Genomic DNA, 14,969 nt, shown 5'->3' with positions numbered 1-14,969 from the left:
GGAAGGTCTCCAGAAGGTCTCCTGATCTAATTAGCATATTTCTCTTTTATTAGTATAGATAGACTTCACAGTGTTGAGAAAGGGGGAGAGGGTTCCCAAAACATCTTTGGATTCTGTCAAGAACAGAGGGGTGGACTCCTCGCCAGGACAGGGACAGTCAGGTAACTGAGTCCAAGTTTCCACAGTAGTGTGTGTGTGTGTGTGTGTGTGTGTGTGTGTGTGTGTGTGTGTTTCTGTGTCACAGTACCCACCTCGGGGGCAGTGAAGGTTCACCATGAGTCATGGTTTTGTTTTCTGGCCTCGGTAGCCTGTGGTCTGGCAAGAATCAAGGTCTGGGATTTTGCAACAGCTGTTCATGTCACTGGGAAGGTGTGCACTGGGGTTACTTTTCTCAGCTCATGAGCACAAGTTTTGCTGCCAAAAGGCCATGTTTCTTAGCTAGAAAAATAATCTATCTGAAACCTGTATGGAGTCTTCAATGCCAGGGTCTAAATTCTTATTGAAGCCATATAGTCTTTTTTAATTGAATTTATTGGGGTGACATTGGTTCACAATACCGTACAGGTTTTGGTATGGTATTACTCAAGAAAACATCATCTGCATCCTGTGCCCATCACCCCAAGCAATGTTTCTTTTCATCCCCATTTCTCCCCCTGTTGCCCACCTCCTCCCCTTGCTATCACCACGCTGTGTCTATGCCTATGTGGTTTATGTATATCTTTTTTGCTTAATTCCTTAAGTTGTTTGCACAGTCTCTAGTTCCAATTTAAGGTGCCTAACTTCTAAAGGGAACAGCTGCGACAACTTTTTTTTTTTTTTTTTTTTTTTTCAAATTTTTATTAAGGTATTATATGTGTACATATCTTACCATTGCCCCCCACCCCCACCCCACTCCCATACATGCCCTCACCCCCCAATGTTTTGCATCCGTTGGTTACTCTTATATACATGCATATAAGTCCTTCAGTTGATCTCTTATTTCCCCCACCTCTCCCTAACCTTACCACTGTAATTTGACAGTCTGTTTGATGCTTTACTGCCTCTGTAACTATCTTTTTGTTCATCAGTTTATAATGTTTTTCATTATCCCCAAATGAGTGGGATCATGTGGTATTTTTCTTTCATTGACTGGCTTATTTCACTTAGCATAATGTTCTCTAATTCCATCCAAGTGCCTACAAATGGTAGTAATTCCTTCTTTTTTACGGCAGCATAGTATTCCATTGTGTAGATGTACCATAGTTTTCTGATCCAGTCATCTGCTGATGGGCACCTAGGCTGTTTCCAAATCTTAGCTATTGTAAATTGTGCTGCTATGAACATAGGGGTGCATATATCCTTTCTGATTGGTGTTTCTGGTTTCTTAGGATATATTCCTAGGAGTGGGATTACTGGGTCAAATGGGAGTTCCATTTTCAGTTTTTTGAGGAAATTCCATACTGTTCTCCACAGTGGCTGCACCAGTCTGCATTCCCACCAGCAGTGCACGAGGGTTCCTTTTTCTCCGCATCCTCGCCAACACTTGTCGTTTGTTGATTTGTTGATGATAGCCATTCTGACAGGTGTGAGATGGTATCGCATTGTTGTTTTGATTTGCATCTCTCGGATAATTAGTGACTTTGAGCATGTTTTCATGTGTCTCTTGGCCTTCCTTCTGTCTTCTTTCGAAAAGATTCTATTTAGGTCCGTTGCCCATTTTTTTATTGGATCCTTTATCTTCCTTTTATTAAGTTGTATAAGCTGCCTGTAGATGTTGGAAATTAAACCTTTATCAGTGATACCATTTGCAAATATGTTCTCCCATACAGTGGGGTTTCTTGTTGTTTTGTTGATGGTTTCTTTTGCTGTGCAAAAGCTTTTTATTTTGATGTAGTCCCATTTGTTTATTTTCTGTTTGGCTTCCATTGCCCTAGGGGCAGTATCACTGAAAAAGTTCTTTTGGCAAATGTCTGAGATTTTGCTGCCTGTGGATTCCTCTAGTATTTTTATGGTTTCCCGTCTTATATTTAAGTCCTGTACCCATTTTGAGTTTATTTTTGTGTATGGTGTAAGTTGGTGATCTAGTTTCATTTTTTTGCATGTATCTGTCCAATTTTCCCAACACCATTTATTAAAGAGACTGTCTTGACTCCATTGTATGCTCATGCCTCCTTTGTCAAATATTAAGTGCGCATATTGGTTTGGGTCGATATCTGGATTCTCTATTCTGTTCCATTGATCTATATGTCTGTTCTTGTGCCAGTACCAGGCTGTTTTGATGACAGTGGCTTTGTAATACAGCTTGAAATCTGGTATTGAGATCCCTCCTACTTTATTCTTCTTTCTCAGGATTGCTGTGGCTATTCGGGGTCTTTTTTTATTCCAGATGAATTTTTGGAGAGTTCTTTCTAGGTCTGTGAAATACGCCGTTGGTATTTTAATGGGGAGTGCATTGAATCTATAGATTGCTTTGGGTAGTATGGACATTTTAATGATGTTGATTCTACCAATCCATGAACATGGTATGTTCTTCCATCTGTTTACATCTTCCTCTATCTCTTTTTTCAGTGTCCTGTAGTTTTCCGCATATAGGTCTTTTACCTCCTTGGTTAGGTTTATTCCTAAGTATCTTAATTTTTTTGGTGCGATGGAAAATGGGATTGCTTTTTTAGTCTCTCTTTCTGTAAGTTCATTGTTGGTGTATAGAAATGCCATAGATTTCTTGGTGTTAATTTTGTATCCTGCTACATTGCCGAATTCATTTATTAAGTCTGTTAGTTTTTTGATGGAGTCTTTCGGGTTTTTTATGTACAATATCATGTCATCTGCAAATAAGGACAGCTTTACTTCTTCTTTTCCAATTTGGATGCCTTTTATTTCTTCTTCTTGTCTAATTGCAGTGGCTAATACTTCCAGTACTATGTCAAACAGGAGTGGTGAGAGTGGGCATCCCTGTCTTGTTCCTGTTCTTAGGGGAAATGGTTTTAGTTTTTGCCCATTGAGTATGATGTTAGCTGTGGGTTTATCATATATAGCTTTTATGATGTTGAGGTATGATCCTTCTATTCCCACCTTGTTGAGAGTTTTTATCAAGAAAGGGTGTTGGATTTTGTCAAATGCTTTTTCTGCATCAATTGATATGACTATGTGATTTTTATCTCTCAATTTGTTTATGTGATGTATCACATTTATTGATTTGCGGATATTGAACCATCCTTGCATTCCTGGGATAAACCCTACTTGGTCATGGTGTATGATCTTTCTGATGTAGTGCTGGATCTGATTTGCTAGAATTTTGTTGCGGGTTTTGGCATCTATGTTCATGAGAGATATTGGCCTGTAATTCTCTTCCATAGTGTTGTCTTTATCTGGTTTTGGTATTAGGGTGATGCTGGCTTCATAGAAGGAGCTTGGAAGTATTCCTTCCTCTTGAATTTTTTTGAATAGTCTGAGGAGGATAGGTTTTAGTTCTTCCTTGAATGTTTGGTAGAACTCTCCTGTGAAGCCATCTGGCCCCGGGCTTTTGTTTGCCGGAAGCTCTTTGATGACTGCTTCAATTTCTTCCATAGTTACTGGCATGTTGAGCTGTTTAGATTCTTCCTGATTGAGTTTTGGAAGGTTATATTTTTCTAGGAATATGTCCATTTCCTCCAGGTTGTCCAGTTTGTTGGAATAGAGTTGTTCGTAGTATTTTTTAACAATCCTTTGTATTTCGGCGGGATCTGTTGTTATTTCACCTCTTTCATTTCTGATCTTGTTTATTTGGGTCCTCTCCCTTTGCTTCTTGGTGAGCCTGGCTAGAGGTTCATCAATCTTGTTTATCCTTTCAAAGAACCAGCTCTTGGTTTTGTTGATCTTTTGTATTGTTTCTTTGGTCTCTATGTCGTTTATCTGTGCTCTGATCTTTATTATTTCCTTCCTTCTGCTTACACTGGGCTTTTCTTGTTGCTCTTTTTCTAACTCTTTGAGTTGTTGGGTTAGGTAATTTATTACCCCTGTTTCTTGTTTTTTGCAGTAGGCTTGTAGAGCTATGAACTTCCCTCTCAAGACTGCTTTCGCTGTGTCCCATAGATTTTGGATTGTAGTGTTTTCATTGTCATTTGTTGTCATGATGTTTTTTATTTCTTCTTTGATCTCTCTGGTAACCCAGTCATGGTTTAATAGCATGCTGTTTAGTCTCCATGTGTTTGATTTCTTTGGGTTGTTTTTATTGTAGTTGATTTCCAGTTTTATGCCACTGTGGTCTGAGAAGATGCTTGATATGATTTCTATCTTCTTGAATTTGAAGAGACTTTGCCTATGTCCCAACATATGGTCTATCTTTGAAAATGACCCATGTGCGCTTGAGAAGAATGTATATTCTGTGGCTTTGGGGTGAAATGTTCTGAAGATGTCAATTAATTCCATCTGGTCTAGTGAGTCATTTAGGATTGATGTTTCTTTGCTGATGTTTTGTTTAGAGGATTTGTCCAATGGTGATAGTGGGGTATTAAAGTCTCCTACTATGATTGTATTGCTGTCAATGTCTCCCTTGATATCCTCCAGGAGTTTTTTTATGTATTTGGGTGCTCCTGTATTGGGTGCATATATGTTTACCAGAGTTATTTCTTCTTGTTGGATTGCTCCCTTTAGTATTATGAAATGGCCTTCCTTATCTCTTGTTATGTCCTTCAGTTTGAGATCTAATTTGTCAGAAATAAGTATTGCTACCCCAGCTTTTTTTTCAGTTCCATTTGCCTGGAAAACCTTTTTCCATCCCTTCACCCTCAGTCTGTGTGCGTCTTTTTTTCTGAGGTGGGTTTCTTGTAGACAGCAGATATATGGGTCGTGTTTTCTTATCCAATCTGTTACCCTATGTCTTTTGATTGGGGCATTTAATCCATTTACATTTAAAGTTATTATTGATAGGTACTTATTTGTCGCCATTCCTATTCTTTACCCCTGTGTTACTTCTTCGCTTCCTGTTTCTTTCTTTCTTTCTTTCTTTTTTTTTTTTTTTTTTTTTTTTTTACAGTAGACCCTTTAGCATTTCTTGCATTGCTGGTTTGGTGGTAATAAATTCCCTTAGTCCTTTTTTGTCTGTGAAGCTCCTGATTTCACCTTCAATTTTGATTGACAGTCTTGCTGGGTACAGTATTCTTGGATTCAGCCCCTTCCTTTGCATGACTTTGTATATTTCATTCCATTCCCTTCTGGCCTGATGAGTTTCTGTTGAGAAATCAGTTGCTAGTCTGATGGGGGTTCCTTTGTATGTAACTTTCTGTCTCTCTCTTGCTGCTTTTAAGATTCTTACTTTGTCGTTGGTGTTTGCCAATTTAATTATAATGTGCCTTGGCGTCGGTCTTTTGGGGTTCATTTTGCTTGGGACTCTGTGAGCTTCTTGGATTTGTGTGGGTTTTTTCTTCCCTATATCTGGGAAATTTTCTGTCATTATTTCTTCAAAGAGGTTTTCTATTCCTTGCTCAGCTTCCTTTCCTTCTGGAACCCCTATTATGCGGATGTTGTTTTGTTTCGTGTTGTCCCAAAGTTCCCTTAGACTCTCCTCCTGCCTTTTAATTTTTTTTTCTAGAAGTTGCTTTTCTTGGGTATTTTTTTCCATCTTGTCTTCTAGCTCACTGATGCGGTCCTCTGCTTCTTCTAGTCTACTCTTGATGCTTTCTATTGAGTTCTTTACAGCAGCGATGTCATTTTTCATTTCTTCTTGGTTCTTCTTCATTTCCTCTTGGTTCTTGCTCATATTGTCGAATTTGTCTTCCATTCTTTTCAGCCACCTTATGACCATTTCTCTGAATTCTTTTTCTGGAAGGTTGCTTGCCTCCATTTCGTTTACTTCCTTTTCTGGTGATGCCTGCTTTTCTTTCATATGCGGGCTGCTTCTTTGTCTCCCCATGGTCTCTCTTCTCTGGGTGTCTGGTTATGTAGTTCTCTCTCTCCTGGGTTGATTTAAAGGCACAAAATACAGCACTACCAGGTACAACTCACAAGGCACTGAACAGGAATGTATTCACGATATTAATAACCTCCAATAAAGGTGACCACCAGAGAAAGGCAAATTAGGTGATAGAAGAGAAAGAAGAAGAGGAAAAAAGAAAGAAAGAAAGAAAAAAAGAAAAAAGGAGTGTGAAAATGAAATTGGGAAAAGGGAAAGTAAAGAGAAAAAAAAAAGTAAGAGACAAGAAATTGACTAAGAGAGAAAGGGGAACAGACTATATATATTGGGGATAAAACTCCAATAGAACAATCACTAATCCCAGAAAATGCCAGCAACAAGTGCCTGGGGATTAGTACAAACTACAACACCAACTAATATGGAGTGAGGCAAGGTTAAGCTGAAGCACAAAACAAACAAAAGAATAAACAAAAGAAGAATAAGCAAAACAATCTCACAAAAAAAGCATAAAAATTGGATATAATCTACATTCAAGCAAACAACAACAAAAGGACAGAGATAAGGACAAGTTTATGGATAACTCAGACAGCGAAGGGAGAGGTGTATGTGGACTTGGAGCAGGGGATTGGAGATTAGATATGTAAGTAGGGTGAAATTTTAACAAGGGGTAAACAGAAAGAATAGGGAAAATCTAAAGCAGTAAAAGGGTAAGACAAACAGGACACTGAAAAGGGGGAGGTTAGGAAGAGAGTGATGGCCTAAAGGTAGAGTTGAGATAGAGTAAAACGATGCTAAAGGAAAGATAAAAAATAGAATGTAGAACCCTAATCCCAAAATAAAATGAAGAGAAAATAAAATGACACTTAAAAAAAAAAAAAAAAAGATAAAATAGCAGTAGTAATAATACGGATTGAAAATAAAAATGTAATCATTAAAAAGGCAAAATCAAGTGATGAAAAAAGAAAAAAAAGTTTCTTGATTAAAAGATGCAAAAAATGAAAATTAAAAAAAAATAAAAAAATAAAAAAAAATAAAAGGTAAAAATAAAATGTGGAGTAGTGAAGGTCATTCACTTCCTCTGTTTTTCTGTTTGGCACGCCTGTTTCTCAGTCCAGACAGTATTGCAGTTCCCTGCGATCCACTGCTCTTCGGTGTTGTAAGCCAGTCCTGATTTTAAGCAGGCGGTGTGTCTTAATTTCTCGTATTCCTTTATTTTTGATTACACAAGAGTCAATTTGTGATTCAGCCCCTGGGTGGCAGTGTTTCTGGATTGACTTCCGGGTCTATCTATGGCCTCTCTAGGGAGTGTTAGAGCCTTCTTTCCCTGTGGCACTCGGGCCTGTGGGAGTGGTCTGCCTCAGAGCTGACTCTCTGATGGTCACTCCCCGCTCCGATCCCCAGGTTCCAGAAAAACAACCTTCCCCTGCAGTCTCCCAGGGTGTCCCCAACTGGGTGATCCTATGTATTGGGCTTAGTAATCAGAAGCAAGGATTTGAAGAGGAAAAAGCCCAAGTGTGCGAACTCCGGGACTGCGAGTGAGCCCAGGCACCCAGGGAGCGCACGGGCTGCGCGTAAGTCTGGACTGCCTGAAATTCTTAGGGTGTCCCTGCACTTCAGATCAAAATGGGTTGCTTTTTAGAGTGCCCTTCTCTTAGCAGCTCTGAGGACCCCTTTCCACAGTCACAGATCACGCCAGCCCCTACAGCCACGGATTTTTCTAGGCACAGACTTCCCTGGTCCTCCAGCTCCCGCAAAACGCGCGTTCCTCTCTCCCGCCGGGACCAGAGACCTCACCTTATCCCAGGCGAAATCTGACCTTTCCGTGGTGGAGTGTAGAGCTTCTCTGAACCCGTGTGCTTGCGCCAGTTGGGGAGCGTTGTTCTGGGGCTCGCAGCTGTTCCTGGGGTGCCGCAGTTGTGGATTCTCAGGCTTCAGATAAGCTCCACTTTCCGGATCAAGATGGCGCAGACTCCGCGTCCAAGCCCGCAGCTCCGGGAGGGGACCCAGCCGCAGTTCTTGCTGCCAGGTCAGGGGAACCCCGTTCAGCAGTCCCCCACCTCCTTCTGGAATTCAGCTGTCTCCCAACCAGCCAACAAACACTCCTTGCGCGACCCTCAGCTGTTCTTTCTTTCTGCTCCGGGACAAGGCTCGGAACACGTCTGTCTATTCCGCCGCCATTATTCTCCTCCTGCGACAACTTTTGAAATGCTACCATAATTCTGGAGACGCTCGTCAGCATATAGTGTAGAGATAAAGGCTCATTCTATATCTTTAACTTATCATAAAATGGCTTCTTTATTGTTTCAGGAAACAGCTACTTTGTCCTTCATTCAGAAGTTTAATACACAAACTTCTCTCTACCAGGCAACCTTTACAGCTTCCTTCATATCACTTGTAGCCCTGGTCTTTCTAGACCTCATTTTTACCCCACCCTTGGGTAAGTGTCCCTCTTCCTTGATCTAGCATTTGCTTCTCCCTGGACCCTTTCCAGCCTCTCCATGGAGAGAGGCACTGTGTCCCTTGGATTGTGGCCATGGGAGAAACGCTGATAATGTGATGACCGCAGGCACTACCTGTTCCCTGAAAACAGCACACAGCAATGCCACAGGGACTGCTGGCTCCCCTCTTGCTGTGGGAACCTGTTTTAACATGTTTGGGATAACAAAACCAGCTGGTTTGGTTAGCAGATGTAACATAAAATCTTACCAAGCACACTTAGCTAACAAGCCAAAGATCTGAACCGTAATTGCCTTGGGAGACAGTTAAGGGTCTGAAAAGTCATAGTTGGGCTATCAATACCATTAATTGGGAACTCATTAAAGCTCTCTTAACAAGGAAAGATTTTAAAGCCAAAGGCATTTATGTGTATTGGAAGGGAAGAGAGTGGAATTTTTTATTTAGGTTGTTATCTTTTTAAAAATATGCATCATGTGTCCAGATCCAAAGGTAGTATTAACAGAAGATTCTAGATAACATTTATTCCTGCAAACGTGTGTGATTGTCACTTTGATATGCAATGATATACTTTTAACAGTGATTCTTTGTCATCAAATCTGGGCCTCTGACCACAAAGTATTGACTCCTACCCTAATAATTCTTCTACTATCATTGTTTTTTTCTCTCTGCTTATGTAGAATTCTTAAGGCTTTTGGTCTTGAGTCCTGTATAAGATGAAAATAATGCTGAGAGGAAACATGCCTTTTTGTTATTACTGGTGGATATAACAGAAAAAAAATTAAATCCTAAGACGGATTGATTGCCACTGGTAGCCCTACTTCTAAGGTCTCTTGGAACCTATCCACGTACCCACCTTACTCCATTCTGGTCAACTTGTAAACTAAGAGGAAGGCACAAGATAACTGTTCTGTGCACAGTTCAAGGAAGAGCTATTGAGAAGAGTAAACAAGGAAACTACAAGTGGTTGAGCTATACCTAGAGACAAAGAAGAATGGATTGGTTCCAAGAAACGCACACCACTCAGATCAGGCCACACGTTATCTGTTTCCAGGACACTCTTAGGGTTCATTACTCCCAGGAAGGGAATCCTGCGTTCAATGCTCTGAGAAGCCAAGCATGCCTTCCTGATGAAACAGAATGCCAGCGTGACAGCAGATAAGGATATTGTTCTGAAACAGAGGGGAACACAGTAGGCTATTCTGAGAATACTTATAAGTCATGATTACCTCACACACTGACCCAGACAAGTTAACCAGTGTGTGGGGAATGCAGAAGAAAAGCATTTTATTGACACAATTTTCCTTTTTATTTAATTGCAACTGGTAATTCTCTTCTAATTATCATGAGTTGACCCAACAAAGACCAGAAGAAAAAAATATTTACATTTGATTATATGCATTGTTGTTTATCCTTGGGCTAGGGGATGGGTGGGAGTGAATATTGAAAAGAAGGAAGCAGAAGCATATCCTTGGCTGAAGGAAGCAGGATGTCTGGAGCAGTATCACAGTCATCTGTGAAGCATCCATGCTCCTTGGTCTACCACAAACTGGTACTCTCCAAATCACAAAGATTTGCTTGTTTTTTTCCAAAAAAAGAGAGTCAATACCATGTGTTATTCACCCTATTTTTCTTAAAAATGTTGTTTCACTAGACATACAATATTATAAAGAATCTTTTTCAACTCTTTTTCTATTCTTTCTCCTTTTAAAAGTGAAGGTTTCTTTGTGGGAGATTCTTCTGATTTTTATTGCTGAGGCAATTTCTATAAATAAGCTAAAAGATTGCTTTGTGAATAATTTTCTTCTGCACTAAAACAGCTTATTCATTTTGGTTGTTATTGGTAAGAAAATATCCACCTGTTGGATCGTGATTTGTTATTTCCATGAACTGTGAAAAATAAAGAGTGACTCAAAGATACTTATGTCCCAGGAAGTTGTTAAGTAAAAGAGAAAAATGTACAAAAAGAATGCCATCTTGTGACTGCACCATTAGAATGACAATAAAACAAACATTTATTACCCAAGAAAGTAATGCTATGGTATCCAAACAGGGGGCCTCACCTGGTAATATGAGTCTCTAAGATATTGGTCCACAGTGAGAGGACCACAGCCTATGCCCACAAGATGCAGATGCCATCTTGTCCTTGGGACCCAAAGAGAATGACATTGTTCAGTGTGTTCCCTAGAACCAGGTATACCTGGGAAGGAAAATCATTTGGAGAGACCTACCAAAGATTCTATTTCTCTTTGGGCAATGCCACTGGGTGTGATGTTGACTGGTCTAAGAAGTGAAACGGATTTAAGACGACTGAGGCAGGCCCAAGGGACCTCAGGTGTTTGAATTCAGAAGAAAGCTGCTTTCTTGTGGTAGCCTAAAACAAATTTCATTTTTTGACACAGATGTACCCCAAATCCTGGAAATAATAACTTAGAAAACGCCAGTTAAAGTATATGAATGGTTTTTGAGCCAAGTAGTAAAATGTAAGCTAGTAAATGTTCGTTATTTTAAAATGCTGATTAACAGCCAAAAAGAGGGTTTGGATAAGGTCATGGTTTGTAGATCCAGTACTTATCATGAAGAAAAGCTGATGACATTTTGTGGTTGATGTCTAGAAGTTAATGATATCCTCCCACACACAAAAAAGACTTTCTCCAGGTGATACTTAAAATATATATACAGCCCTAGCCAGTTTGGCTCAGTGACTAGAGCATCGTCCAGAAGACTGAAGGGTCCTGGGTTTGATTAAGGATACGTACCTGCTCGGGGCAGAGCAGGAGGCAACCAATCGATGTGTCTCTTTATGTCTCTCTCCCCCCCTTCCACTCTCTCTAAAAATCAACGGAAAAATATCCTCAGGTGGGGATTAACAAAAAAATATATATACATACACATATATAGCGTATATGTACATATAGATATACATATATATTCTTTTCTAAGAGATTCAAAATGTACATTATCATATAAAAATTCCAAGTAATTGTTCAGTAAAGAAATCTGCTCAACTTTACTAAGCATAGCTTTTCCCAAACTTATTTGATTATGAAGCCTTTTTTTGCCAAGCAACAATTATTAACATCCCATAAAATCAAATCATGAAAATGCTGCCTCAGAACCTCACTTGAATCCATAATTACTCTATTTGGTCTACTGGTTCATTTTTTTTCCAACCTAGTTATTTCAAACTAGAAATATAGTCAACAAATAAAAATAGATTCCTAAATAAAACCCCACACAGTTTCACTCACTCAACCAGCTCACTGAAGTAGCAGTGAAATCCCAGGGTTACATCTACACAGATCTGCCTTATAACACAGAACTGATGGTGCCTTTGTGTGTGTTTTTTTTTTTAATTTGCAAACTAATACAGCATTGTCCCACCTTTTCAAAGGCAGACAGTCATAGCATTACCCATATACCAACTTATATTTGAAGAGAATTGTCTTTAGCATTTATTTATAGACATATTTGGCATAAAACAGAAAGTAAGTATTCAACACAACAAAGCAATGCCTGTGGGACTTTAATGTATCATTAAAAGTACCTTTAGCTTGAGCCATGAATCATTACCTCTAAATTAAACAAGACGAGATTCGGCTTTATGCCTTAGAGACATGTATTAAAGCCTCGTTCTATCTTAAAACCTACTCATCAGTTCCTTTGGCATTGTCATCTCATCTTTGTGAAATGGGAGTATTATGCTGGCAGATGGTATAAAATTCTTGTATTTTTAAGTGTTTGTAAAATCTGGCTCAAGAAAAACGCAAACCTGGAGAGGCAGCATTCACTCCTGCAGACTGTGGCAGCACCCTCTGCTAGATGGACTGACCTTACCCATTTCATCCCTCAAGGCCGAATAATTTCTAGTAGAGTCAGGGATGTGCCAGCCAATATTAAGGAATCATTTGAGTTCCCTTGAGATGAATATATTTCACACACACACACACACACACACACACACACACATACACACACACACACACACACACACACCAAACTCACAAATACCTAGAAGGTATTTGACATCCTCTTGGGCTTAAAATGGGCTCAGCAACCGCTTTCTGACTTGATAATTTTAGGAGCCTTCAATGCTAGTTGAGGCAAGATTCTGCCCAAGCTTCATCTGTTAGCAATCTGTATTCACGTTGATTCCCCACAATCTAATCCTCTCGAGATAGCTGCTAATTAAATAGAAAAGTACCTAGATAAACTCATGTGATTATAATCTAATACTGCTAAATTGAACCCAGGGGATAATTTAAATGGAAATTACATTTATATCTCCAGTCACTAGACTGATGTTATGACTCATTTTGTAATCAGCAATCCTTTTGACTTTGTTGATCTCCACTCCTGAATGGATATCTTTAGACTGAGGTGGAAAGGATTATTAGTTGTAATCTGGCCCTTAATATGTCTTTTGCGTATGTTTCCATACCTATAATTGGCACTGTGAGAATTGAAGGGTAATAAGATTGTTAATAGGGATTAATATCTCTACAATTCCATATGGAATGTTCTGAGTTTCAAAGAATTTATGGAATTTGAAGCAATTGTCTTTGAAGAGTGGTTTCTCCCTAGCTATCTTCCTCAGAGAATACCTAAATCAACCTTGATTGCTTTATAACTCTGATAAATTGGGCACTGGATGCCTTGTATTTTAGTTCTTCTAAGACTGCTTGCAATCCAAAAACTCTGAAGAAGTAGCAAACCAGGTGTGCTACTGAGGCCAGGTGAGAGCCAAGTTCTACAATAAATCATGCTTTTGGCGCTAACGGACTAGGCTAAACCTTTCCAATGCTTATGTAGAGGTTTACTGACAACTTCAAGCTGTATGAATTCAGCCTCTGCAAGAGATGCCACACCAGCCAGGTCTTATGTGCAAGAGCCATCTGCCAGTGGGCATCCAAACAGTAACCCCAGAAGAAGATGCTTCAGGGAACACGGTCTCATGCCCAATACTTCAGAGAAAGGACCCATCCTTTGCTACTAGAGAAAGGGTGCTTAGGTGCTAGTTCTGAGGATTGTAACTGACCCACATACCATTTTTTAAAATCAACGGACAGCATTTTATTTATTTATTTTTATTTTATTTATTTATTTTTTTTTTCAAATTTTTATTAAGGTATTATATGTGTACATATCTTACCATTGCCCCCCCACCCCCACCCCACTCCCATACATGCCCTCACCCCCCAATGTTTTGCATCCGTTGGTTACTCTTATATACATGCATGTAAGTCCTTCAGTTGATCTCTTATTTCCCCCACCTCTCCCTAACCTTACCACTGTAATTTGACAGTCTGTTTGATGCTTTACTGCCTCTGTAACTATCTTTTTGTTCATCAGTTTATAATGTTTTTCATTATCCCCAAATGAGTGGGATCATGTGGTATTTTTCTTTCATTGACTGGCTTATTTCACTTAGCATAATGTTCTCTAATTCCATCCAAGTGCCTACAAATGGTAGTAATTCCTTCTTTTTTACGGCAGCGTAGTATTCCATTGTGTAGATGTACCATAGTTTTCTGATCCAGTCATCTGCTGATGGGCACCTAGGCTGTTTCCAAATCTTAGCTATTGTAAATTGTGCTGCTATGAACATAGGGGTGCATATATCCTTTCTGATTGGTGTTTCTGGTTTCTTAGGATATATTCCTAGGAGTGGGATTACTGGGTCAAATGGGAGTTCCATTTTCAGTTTTTTGAGGAAACTCCATACTGTTCTCCACAGTGGCTGCACCAGTCTGCATTCCCACCAGCAGTGCACGAGGGTTCCTTTTTCTCCGCATCCTCGCCAACACTTGTCGTTTGTTGATTTGTTGATGATAGCCATTCTGACAGGTGTGAGATGGTATCGCATTGTTGTTTTGATTTGCATCTCTCGGATAATTAGTGACTTTGAGCATGTTTTCATGTGTCTCTTGGCCTTCCTTCTGTCTTCTTTCGAAAAGCTTCTATTTAGGTCCGTTGCCCATTTTTTTATTGGATCATTTATCTTCCTTTTATTAAGTTGTATAAGCTGCCTGTAGATGTTGGAAATTAAACCTTTATCAGTGATACCATTTGCAAATATGTTCTCCCATACAGTGGGGTTTCTTGTTGTTTTGTTGATGGTTTCTTTTGCTGTGCAAAAGCTTTTTATTTTGATGTAGTCCCATTTGTTTATTTTCTGTTTGGCTTCCATTGCCCTAGGGGCAGTATCACTGAAAAAGTTCTTTTGGCAAATGTCTGAGATTTTGCTGCCTGTGGATTCCTCTAGTATTTTTATGGTTTCCCGTCTTATATTTAAGTCCTGTACCCATTTTGAGTTTATTTTTGTGTATGGTGTAAGTTGGTGATCTAGTTTCATTTTTTTGCATGTATCTGTCCAATTTTCCCAACACCATTTATTAAAGAGACTGTCTTGACTCCATTGTATGCTCATGCCTCCTTTGTCAAATATTAAGTGCGCATATTGGTTTGGGTCGATATCTGGATTCTCTATTCTGTTCCATTGATCTATATGTCTGTTCTTGTGCCAGTACCAGGCTGTTTTGATGACAGTGGCTTTGTAATACAGCTTGAAATCTGGTATTGAGATCCCTCCTACTTTATTCTTCTTTCTCAGGATTGCTGTGGCTATTCGGGGTCTTTTTTTATT

The sequence above is a fragment of the Plecotus auritus genome (genome assembly GCF_963455305.1).
Source record: "Plecotus auritus genome assembly, chromosome: 2".
NCBI lineage: Eukaryota > Metazoa > Chordata > Mammalia > Chiroptera > Vespertilionidae > Plecotus > Plecotus auritus.
The sequence above is the reverse complement of the archived record's forward strand: the minus strand, read 5'-3'. Positions refer to the sequence as shown.